Below are 12960 nucleotides of genomic sequence, written 5' to 3'. Positions count from 1 at the left end.
GTCCGGCTTCATCCAAAACTGCAGCACTGAAACAGCCCTATTGCCAGTGGTTGATGACGCACTGAGGATACTCGACTCGGGGGGGGGGAGGCTGTCTTCTAATTCTCCTTGACCTTTCTGCAGCCTTTGACACTGTCAATCACAATACTCTCCAACAGAGAATGGGCATGGAGGGCACTGTGGTTAAATGGTTTGCTTCCTTCCTCTCTGATAGATCCCAAATGATCAAAATAGCGAACAGTCTCTCATCTCTTTTGGCAGTGGGTCAAGGTGTTCCTCAAGGCTCTATACTTGCACCCACATTGTTCAATCTCTACCTAGAACCACTGGGGAATCTCCTAAGTAAATCCGGGATCCACTATCATATCTACGCAGATGACACTCAAATCTATGGCAAGGTTGCCTTTACTCACGATCTCGCCATCCTAAGCTCTACTCTCGACTCCATTCAAAACTGGATGTCAACTCATCAACTGATTCTGAATCCCTCCAAAACTGTATTCCTCCTCCTTTCCTCCTCACTTTCTCCTCCCCCGGTTCAATCATGGATGGATCAGGTTAATCTACTTAACAATAAACCCATCATTGTCGACAGCGCAAAATCCCTTGGTGTCATACTCGACAAAAAACTCAATCTAATCCCCCACATCAATTCCATTGCAAAGTCTGCTCGATACCAACTGCGCCTTCTTTGGAGAATTTGACGTTTTTTCCCGGAGCAAGACCTTAAAACCCTGGTGCAATCGCTGGTCCTCTCCAGACTGGACTACTGCAATTCTCTTCTTACTGGCCTCCCCAAATCCCACCTGTCCCCCCCTTAAATCTGTCCTCCATTCAGCAGCTAGTTTCATTTATGGGGCCAAAAGAAGCGACCACATCACACCGATGTTATCCATCCTCCGCTGGCTTCTCATCGAGGCTAGAGCTATCTACAAGACTGCCTGTATCACCCACAAAGCCTTGCTGTTAGGATTAGGTCCCCAGTCCTCTTTTGTTGACCATGTCTAATAACATCACATGACACACCAGTAGCATAAAAAGGAGTCCTACCCTTATGTCTATGCTTGTTATTGCTAACCTGTGGGTTCCTGCATCCTGGCTCCGGAGTTTCCTGTTGTTGGTTGCTGTCTTTTCACAGGCTCGGGGAAAGAAGTAGAGAATTCCCTATTCCCCTTATTTTTGCCTTTTTGTCCCGTATCTTGATACATTTCCTTGTCCTGGTGCTTCGTTTTTGAGTTAATACCTTATTTTGTTTACTCCCCCCCTTCCCCGTTTGGGTCCCCAGTAGCTAGAAGGTAGTCAGTGTCCTGTTTATTTTTTGTCCAGCCCTCGTTATTGTATTACTTTTGAGGAAGCGCATTTGGGATCCGTATCTGCATTCAGGGGCTCCTGTTTGCAGAGCGCCGGTGCACGCCGCTCTCCTGTCTCGGAGACGCGGGGACCGAACCAGTGTTACTCGCGCCGCAGCGCGATCCCTTGCCGCATATGCGCTACCCGTCCACCTCGTTTTAGGTGGACGTGACGTTTTGGGCCGTTCCGCAAGAGGAACCCGGCTGGGTTTTCTCTTTACTTTCGCTATCACAACATCGCGGAAGAGGCTCACGTCCTTGGATTTGTTTTGTTTCCAATTCCCCAGACCACGCTAACAGGGGTTTTTTGTACATACCAATGCTATCGGTGTGTTTTTTACCCTGTAGTTTTATTAATCGCCCACGCCAAAACACCCTTACAAAGCATAGAGTCCCGTACCTAATTCACCCAAGAGACATTGTCTTGGGATATAGGTTCTAATTCATTTGTCAACTCCTTGAAGCAAAGCCTGCTCACGCTTATGGTAAGTGTGTGTGATGATATTTATTGGATATGGATATATGCCTTAGAGGTAAGACTGGGGACTGAAACATAATTGTTGGGTGTATTTGTTGTTTCCCTTTTATGCAGGAGCAGAAGAAGGAGGCGGGTGTTCCTTTTGGTGACAAGTTACATGGGTGGAAGGTGTGGTTGCCTTATAATTTTCCACCCCCTTTTCTGAGTCAACAGCTTTCTCATCTGTGCCTGTCAGAGAGTGGCTGGTGAGTCGGGAAAGCGGATTGGACATATCCTCGTTCCTGCAGTGTGTGGGTTGGGCAGGAGTCCAACAGAATAACAAGCCCACGTTAAACTACACTGCCTGAACTTGGATGGACGAAAGCGGAGGGGCCATGGCTGGGGCGGAAGCCCCCTCCATGATTGATATAATGGGTGCCCTTGCTGCCTTACAGGCCCAAGTACAGGAGTTGAGACAGGAGAATGTAGGATTGAGACAAGAGCTGGTTGCAGTAAGAGCACAGGCACAGACCCAGCCTAGAGCCCAAAATCCTGTGATACATCCGGCTACTTTCCAGTATGGGGGGGCGGGACAGAGCAACCCTGGAGGAAGTACCCCTGTAGCTATCACTGTAAACTCCCCCGTTCCTGTTCCCCTGGCTCCGCCTGAAAGGTTTTATGGGGACAGTGGGAAGTATGGGATGTTTATGAACCAGTGTCAGTTACACTTTATGTGTCGACCTGGTGCATTTCCTGATGATGCCGCGAAGGTAGCCTTTACTCTTTCATATCTGGCTGGTACGGCTGCCCAGTGGGCTATCCCCTTAGTGGAAGGGAATGATCAGGTACTGAGGGATTACAATGCATTCAAAGAACTGATGAGGGGGCTGTTTGCCAAACATGCTTTCATGCAAGCTAGTGATTCAGAATTACTGAAACTACGACAGGGTCGACAGGATCTTCTGACATATATAGCGTCTTTTAATCGTCTGATTGCAGAGACACATTGGCCGGCCGATAAGCGGACATCCTTGTTTTACCAGGGTCTTAATGACGAATTGAAGGACGTGGTTTCACAAGTAGTGGACCCCCCGGAGGAGTGTGCAGCTTTTATAGACCTAGTGGTTAAATTGAATCATAGGCTATCAGAGCGCCGCGGGGACCGTGGTCGTTTTCAGGTTTCTCAAGGGAACTTTATAAAGACTGAAGTGAAACAGCAACCTGGTGAAGCAAAGCCGGAACCTATGGAAATAGGAGGGGTCAGGGGGCCCCTTACTCCTGAGGAAAGAAAGAGACGGAGGGATCAGAACTTATGTCTCTATTGTGGACAAGGAGGTCACTTTGCAAGAGAGTGTCCCGTTAAACCGTCTGGATCTGGTTATGGTAAAAAGGTGGCTTATGTACAGGTGGAAAGGCTACCCCTAACGGTGCATAGAAGAGAACAGTATGAGGTGTTGGGGGCAGTGGATATGGCGCCCAGACATTTTGTGATTTCGGCACAGCTGCTGTTGGCAGAATATCAAAGGGTGCCTGTTTCTGTGTTGTTGGACTCAGGGGCCACTGGTAATTTCATTGACATCTCCCTAGCAGAGAAACTAGGTGTGCCTTGCCAGTATAAGAAACAGCCAGAGCCGGTACGCGCGATAGACGGGACTGAGTTGTCGTCTGGGTGTATTACTAGACAAACTATGCCGCTGCGGTTGTTATGTGACAATGGTCATTCTGAGTGCGTGGTTTTCGATCTGATAGACGCGCCTTCCTTTGGCTTGGTACTAGGGGTGCCTTGGCTCCAAGAACACAATCCCAGGATTGATTGGGTACAACGGCTTGTCACGCTTGATTCGCATTATTGTTTGAAACATTGCTATAGCGAGGCCAGTGAAAAGGTCCCTCCCTTGTATTGTGCGGCCACAGAGGAGAACGGGGTTCCAAAACAGTATGTGGAATACGCCGATGTGTTTGACAAGGGTCGTGCTCAGAGTCTGCCTCCTCATCGGTCTTTTGACTGTAGGATAGACTTAGTGGAGGGGATTCCTTTGCCTTGTAGTAGAGTGTATGCTCTGTCAGAACCAGAGGAAAGACATCTCAAAGAATATCTGGATGAGATGTTGGAGCTAGGTTTTATCCGTCCTTCTTCCTCGCCTGTCTCTTCAGCAATCTTTTTCATCCCTAAGAAGGAAGGCACTCTGAGGGCCTGTGTGGACTATCGGACATTAAATAAGGCCACTATTAAAAACCGGTACCCTCTTCCGCTCATCCCCGTGTTGCTGGATCAGCTCCGCAAGGCCACGGTGTTCTCTAAATTGGACTTGCGTGGTGCATATCATCTGATCAGGGTGCGGCCCGGTGATGAGTGGAAGACGGCTTTTAAAACGAAATATGGGTTATTCGAATACTGTGTGATGCCGTTCGGCTTGTGTAACGCGCCGGCGGCGTTCCAGTATTTTATAAATGAGGTCCTGAGCGAACATCTGGATAAGACAGTAATAGTTTACTTGGATGACATCCTTATCTTCTCAGAGACCGGAGCCGACCATCATACTCATGTCAAACAAGTGCTGCAGAAACTGCGAGAACATCGGCTTTATGCCAAGCTTGAAAAGTGTCAGTTTGATGCCAAGGAGGTGGAGTTTTTGGGTTTCCTCATTTCCTCTGAAGGGATACGCATGGATCCAAAAAAGATACAAGCTATTTTATCCTGGCCTGTGCCTACAACGGTGAAGCACATACAGGTACTTTTAGGGTTCGCCAATTTCTACCGGCGCTTTATCTCCCACTTTTCAGACATTGTGGCACCAATGACCCGCCTGTTGAGAAAAGGGATTTCGTTTGAGTGGTCCCCGGAGGCTCAGAACGCCTTTCGGTTATTGTTGGAAACCTTTACGACCGCTCCAGTACTGGCTCACCCAGATCCGGCGTTTCCCTTCTTTGTGGAAACGGATGCTTCCGCAAGTGCAGTAGGTGGTGTCTTGTCCCAGAGGGAGGGGGGCACGGGAGATATGCACCCTATCGCCTATTTCTCAAAAACATTGCTGCCGGCCGAATGTAATTACACGGTGGCAGAGAGGGAATTACTGGCGGTGAAATTGTCCTTCGAAGAATGGCGCCATTATCTGTGGGGGGCCCGGCATACCGTTACAATCTACACAGATCACAAGAATCTGGAGTTCTTCAGATCAGCCAGGGCTTTGACACCCAGACAAATGAGATGGGTCTTGTTTTTCAATGAATATGATTTCATTATCACTTACAGACCTGCCGCTCAACAGATTAAATCAGACGCCTTGTCCCGGATTCATGTTGATCCAGAGGAAGTAAAAGCAGGGAAGGAAAACAGGCCTATGCTGGATAGTAGGAGGATTGTGGGAGTAGCTTCGGTGGAAGAATTTGCTTCGAATATTAAAGATCTGTTGCGCAATCTGGATATGGCCCCTTGGTTACAATTGCCTCAGGTGGTACTTAGAGACGGGTTGTTGTATCAGGGCGAGAGGTTGTTCGTTCCTCCCGAGTTGAGACAAAAGGTGGTGGAGTGGTGTCACTCATCCTCTTTAGTTGCGCACCCGGGTATCGGGAAAACCAAGGAGTTGTGTTTGAGGTGGTTTTGGTGGGATACGGTGGCCCAGGACATCCATAAATATGTGACAGCTTGCCCTGTATGTGCCATCAATAAACCCTCACACAGTAAGCCATCGGGTCTGTTACAGCCATTGGCAGTACCCCCTTCCCCTTGGCACACCATCAGCATGGATTTTGTCACAGACCTTCCCTTGGTTTCCGGTTTTACTGCTATCTTGGTGGTTGTAGACTTGTTTACCAAGATGGCTCACTTTCTGCCACTTCGAAACATTCCCACAGCAAAGGAAATGGCATGGGAGTTTTTGGTCTCAATAGTACGGTTGCATGGGTTGCCCACAGCCGTCATATCAGACAGGGGGGCGGAGTTTGTGTCTCATTTCTGGAGGGAACTCTGTCTGGTGCTCAAGATGGATATACGTTTGTCATCTGCGTACCATCCCCAGTCAGATGGGCAGACAAAACGCACCAACCAAACGATGGAACAGTTTTTGAGATGCTTGACTACGTCCCTTTCGTGTGATTGGGTGAGGGCCTTGCCCATAGCGGAATTCGCATATAACAACAGTGTACACTCGGCCTTGGGCATGTCACCTTTCTTTTGCTCTATGGGATTTCATCCTAGAGCCCTCACCATCCAACCCACTGGGCACATGCCAGCCATTGATGAAGTCAGTAAACGGTTGGGAGACATCTGGGAAGTGGCTAGGAGCAGCTTACAGGACGCCAAGGCAGCTATGAAGGTGCAGGCAGACCGTCATAGAGTCCCGTACCTAATTCACCCAAGAGACATTGTCTTGGGATATAGGTTCTAATTCATTTGTCAACTCCTTGAAGCAAAGCCTGCTCACGCTTATGGTAAGTGTGTGTGATGATATTTATTGGATATGGATATATGCCTTAGAGGTAAGACTGGGGACTGAAACATAATTGTTGGGTGTATTTGTTGTTTCCCTTTTATGCAGGAGCAGAAGAAGGAGGCGGGTGTTCCTTTTGGTGACAAGTTACATGGGTGGAAGGTGTGGTTGCCTTATAATTTTCCACCCCCTTTTCTGAGTCAACAGCTTTCTCATCTGTGCCTGTCAGAGAGTGGCTGGTGAGTCGGGAAAGCGGATTGGACATATCCTCGTTCCTGCAGTGTGTGGGTTGGGCAGGAGTCCAACACTTGCACTCCTCTCCTCGCTACCTGGCGAATAAACTGAAACTCTCTGGAGGCTCTAGACCATCTCGTAATGCGGAAAATTTACTGCTTGAACCTCCCACTTTCAAGAAGGAAAGATTGATGGCCCAATCCTTTTCAGGCAACGCAGTGAGAATCTGGAACTCACTTCCGCCTCCGCTACGGACCACCACCTCCTCTCAGGCCTTCAAAACAGACCTCAAAGTTCTCCTCCTCTAAAGACACCTCCAAATTTAATTCACGCCCTCTCTATTATCTGAAGGAAGACCTCCCATTATTGAAAATTCTATTCTCCATGACTATGGAAGTGCCTTCCCAGTGTGTTCTTGTGGTTGGAGGGTTTACCATTTATTGCAGTATTATCCTTGTACCTGTGTTTGGTACCCTTTTGTAACATGCACATGCCACTTTCCTCTTGTAACACACTGTTTGCTACCTCTCACATTTTGTTTGCTTTAGATACTTGCACAAGTGCCACCATTGCCTACGTAACGTTTGTTCTTGTGCTGGAGTGTCTGCCATTTATTGCAGTATTCTATGGCAGGACGGAGGCGAGGATTATGCATAATCTTCTCTCACTTTATTATGCATAGCAGGTTCAAGGAAAACATGTAAACACATCAAAACATTATAAACATGAAAGACTACAGATCCCATGAACGCAGGGGAACAGTCTCTATGATCATACAGTCCCAAGATAGTCCGTGCCATATAAGCCTATGACGTCCCTTCCTCTTCCTCCACTGCTCGTCAGTTAAGTGCCATTCATTTACTATTCACTTACCTGACGTGTTGATTGTTGTGCTTATAGCGGGTTTTGAACGTTTGAAGCGATCGCTTGCTTTGACCTTTATCTAGCGCATTAGGCTGCTGCCCGAGCGCTTTCATTCAGTCTATCGCGGACCTTGAAGCGCCCTGCGCACGCTGCGGGGCTCTCATGGGGCGCGTCACTGCCGCGTGTGGTAGCTCTGTTCCCTGCGCTAGCGTGGGCATTGACGCGCAAGCGGGACTGCGGGGCCGTGTTTTCACCGGCCCACGTCGCGACCAACCTTCTCCTTTACACCGCGTCGCAGTGATTTTCTGGCGTTTTCTAGCCTTGCAGCGCCACCTGGTGGCCCTGTTTGGAATCCTGGTTGTCGTGCTGGAATTTTGACAGCTTTTTAGGTCGAGCGACCTATCTCAATGCGCACATGCGCATTGAGAGCGGGCGCTCGATATAAAGGGGCTTAAACAGATGTTTAACTAGCTGGCGATTTGGTGCTGTGCCCGTGAAATGCTCGTGCACAGCATCAAATCGCCAGCCATCTGCCATCTGTTCCCCAGCAGCTCCGCCCCACAAGCTTCCCCCAGCGTGCGCTCTGGCTCAGTCGAGCCGCACTCCTCCCACACCTCTCACACACAAGTGAAGCTTCACTTCAAAGGCCCCCGCATTTACATTTCACTCGTCTCTTGTATTCTCTCACTCGCACGCTCAAACACACACACATTTACTCTTAGCCTCCGTGGCACTCTCGTTCTCCCTTTTGCATGCACATTTTTTTTTGCTCTCAGCTTTCATTACTCTCTCTGCTGTTCCCCTTCTTTTACTCTTTTTCTTTCAGTCACTCTTTCCGCAGCCTATCTGTCTTCATGACTGTCTCTGTTTCTCTCTCATATTATGCCCCTCTCTCTCTCTCGCTCTGTTTTTCTCTCTCAAACACACACGTACACGCTCAGAAAGATGCTTGTAAGCACACGTGTAACTGCAGCCTTGATAACGAAAAACTTCTGAGTGTGGCCAGACTATGCAAACTTTGTACAAGTGCAGTGAATTTTGCATGAGCTTTTTTTGCATCGACCTTCTAAGTGCAAATATAATATTTTCACAGATGGATGGCTGCACAAAACGGGCTTCTGCAGCAATCGGTGCAAATGTGTTTGCATTGCTCATTCTGTGCAGATTTTGGTGCAAGCATTGCAGTGCACGAGTGCCATGGTACTATGTTGGTTGTTCAAGGGTAGATGGGTTCAGATCTTCGTTTCGGTCTGCCCTTTAGTTTTCACAACAAAGCAAAGACAACCCTGAAAGTATAAAACATTTTAATGTAAATTGTCCGGCAAATTCCCACTGAACACCACCACATCCACCATCACCACCACATCCACCACCACATCCACCGCATCCACCACCACCACCGCATCCACCACAACCACATCCACCGCATCCACCACCGCATCCACCACCACAATCACCACCACATCCAACATCACCACCACATCCACCACCACATCCACATCCACCATTACCTCCACATCCACCATGACATCCACCGCCACATCCACCACCCCATCCACCACCACCACCCCATCCACCACCACCACTGCATCCACCACCACATCCACCACCACCACATCCACCGCATCCACCACCGCATCCACCACCACATCCACCACCACATCCACCATCACCACCACATCCACCATCACCACCACATCCACCACCACATCCACCACACCCACCACCACACCCACCACCACTACATCCACCACCCCATCTACCACCACCACCACCCCATCCACCACCACCACCACATCCACCACCACCCCATCCACCACCACCACCACATCCACCACTGCATCCACCATCACCACATCCACCACCACCGCATCCACCACCACATCCACCATCACCACCACATCCACCATCACATCCACCACCACCACCACATCCACCATCACCTCCACATCCACCATCACATCCACCACCATATCCACCACCACAACCACCCCATCCACCCCCACCACCACCCCATCCACCACCACCACCGCATCCACCAACACCACCGCATCCACCATCACCACATCCACCAACACCGCATCCACCATCAACACGCCATCCACCATCACATCCACCACCACATCCACCACCGCCACATCCACCACCGCCACATCCACCACCGCCACATCCACCACCACCGCCCATCCACCACCACTTTCACCACCACCGCATCCACCACCACCGCATCCACCACCACCACATCCACCACCACCACCACATCCACCGCATCCACCACCACCACCACCACATCCACCACCACATCCACCACCACCACCCCATCCACCACCACCACCCCATCCACCACCACCACCCCATCCACAACCACCACCGCATCCACCACCACATCCACCATCACCACCACATCCACCATCACATCCACCACCACCATCACATCCACCATCACATCCACCATCACATCCACCACCACCACCACATCCACCATCACATCCACCATCACCTCCACATCCACCATGACATCCACATCCACCACCACCATCCACCACATCCACCACCACCCCATCCACCACCACCACTACCCCATCCACCACCGCTTCCACCACCACCACCGCATCCACCATCACCACATCCACCACCACCGCATCCACCACCACATCCACCACATCCACTACCACATCCACCACCACATCCACCACCACATCCACCACCACATCCACCACCACATACACCACCACATACACCACCACATCCACCACCACCACATCCACCACCACCACCACATCCACCACATCCACCACCACCACCACATCCACCACCGCCACATCCACCACAACCACCACATCCACCACCACCACATCCACCACCACATCCACCACCATCTCCACCACCACATCCACCACTTCCACCGCATCCACCACCACATCCACCACCACCGCATCCACCACCACCACCACATTCACCACCACCACCACATCCATCACCGCATCCACCACCACCACATCCACCACCACATCCACCACCACCACATACACCACCACATCCACCACCTCATCCACCACCACATCCACCACCTCATCCACCACCTCATCCATCCATTCATTTGGTAGGCGCCTTGACGCCCTCTGGGGCTAAGTTGCGCGATACAAATCCTGCTTCATTCATTCATTCATCCACCACCACCACACCCACCACCATCACTTCCACCACCACATCCACCACCACATCCACCATGACATCCACCGCCACATCCACCACCACATCCACCACCACATCCACCACCACCACATCCACCACCGCCACACCCACCACATCCACCACCACATCCACCACCACATCCACCACCACATCCACCACCACCACATCCACCACCACCACCTCCACCACCGCCACATCCACCACCACCACCACAACCACATCCACCACCACATCCACCGCCACATCCACCATCACCACCACAACCACATCCACCACCACATCCACCACCACATCCACCACCACATCCACCGCATCCACCACCACCACATCCACCACCACATCCACCACCACCGCATCCACCACCACCACCACATTCACCACCACATCCATCACCGCATCCACCACCACCACATCCACCACCACATCCACCACCTCATCCACCACCTCATCCACCACCACATCCACCACCACATCCACCGCATCCACCACCACCACATCCACCACCACCACCTCATCCACCACCTCATCCACCACCTCATCCACCACCGCATCCACCACCACCACACCCACCACCATCACTTCCACCACCACTTTCACCACATCCACAACCACCACATCCACCACCACATCCACCGCATCCACCACCACCACATCCACCACCACCGCATCCACCACCACCGCATCCACCACCACCACCACATTCACCACCACCACATTCACCACCACCACCACATCCATCACCGCATCCACCACCACCACATCCACCACCACATCCACCACCACATCCACCACCTCATCCACCACTGCATCCACCACCGCATCCACCACCACCACTTCCACCACCACTTTCACCACATCCACAACCACCACATCCACCACCACCACATCACCACCACATCGACCACCTCCACCACCACCACATCCACCACCACCACCACATCCACCACCACATCCACCACCTCATCCACCACCACATCCACCACCATCACCACCACATCCACCACCACCACCACATCCACCACCACCCCATCCACCAACACCACCACATCCACCACCACCACCCCATCCACCACCACCACATCCACCACCACCACCACATTCACCACCACCACCACATCCATCACCGCATCCACCACCACCACTTCCACCACCTCATCCACCACCTCATCCAGCACCACTTTCACCACATCCACCACCACCACATCCACCACCACCACCACATTCACCACCACCACCACATCCATCACCGCATCCACCACCACCACACCCACCACCATCACTTCCACCACCACATCCACCACCACTTTCACCACATCCACCACCACCACATCCACCACCACCACATCCACCACATCACCACCACATCGACCACCTCCACCACCACCACATCCACCACCACCACCACCACATCCACCACCACCACCACATCGATAACCTCCACCAACACCACCACCACATCCACCACCACCACCACATCCACCACATCCACCACCACATCCACCACCACCATATCCCCCACATCCACCACCACCACCACATCTACATGTGTGTGGCTCTGTGTGTGTGTAGGTGCAAATGCAATGTTCTTGGATTGTCGTCACAATAAAATACACTGAACATAATCTTCACAAAATTTATTTACAAACGTTTAAGCTATTGCCAATATAAATTACAATAACTTTTATTTAAGTATTAATTATTTACAAAATTAAAAGCCATTGTTATTTGTAATATCAATACATCTAAGTCACGTAAATACAACACACATTGCATTATAAATGCTATAGGTGTCACATTTGCAAAAGTTAAAACTATTGACATTGTAACTGACAAAGCTATTAATTTTGCTACTTTCAAAACCAACACATAAATAAAAAAAGTGTCATTTACAATACCAATAGCTCAAACTTTCCTAATGCGAGACCTATTGCATTTCCAATGCTTGTTTTGCTTTGGCTGTCGGAGCACCTGAGAGGGAGCTGCCTGGTGAGTTAGGAGGCGTGTGTTTGGTGCTCTCACCCTCTGATTATGTCTGCCCAAGACCATTTTTATTCCTCCACTCAGGAGACCGAAGTGGAATGGCCACAGAGTCTCCCGCCTGCAGTGGACCATGCCCTTTCGCAGGCTATTTCTAGGGCGCTGGCTCCCTTGCAGGAGAGGGTGGACCAGCTTGCCAAGAGGATCCCAGGGGTGTTTGGTGGCCCTAGTTCGGTGCAGGCAGGTCCCAGTACTTTAGACAAACAGGGGAACCGGAGTGGACTTTGTTTTACGGGGTCCAGTGTACAAGTCCAACAACTAGTAGCACAAGAAGGGTACACAGTTCCCCGGAGAAGAGAAAACTAGGTGAGTGTACTAGGGAGAGCGAGAAGGGGGGAATTCCCCTTGTTGGAACTAAAACCCTCACACACCCAGTAAACTAGGTGTCATGCTT

This window comes from Lissotriton vulgaris, chromosome 3_2, assembly GCF_964263255.1.
Source record: "Lissotriton vulgaris chromosome 3_2, aLisVul1.2, whole genome shotgun sequence".
NCBI lineage: Eukaryota > Metazoa > Chordata > Amphibia > Caudata > Salamandridae > Lissotriton > Lissotriton vulgaris.
Note: the sequence above shows the minus strand (reverse complement) of the source record.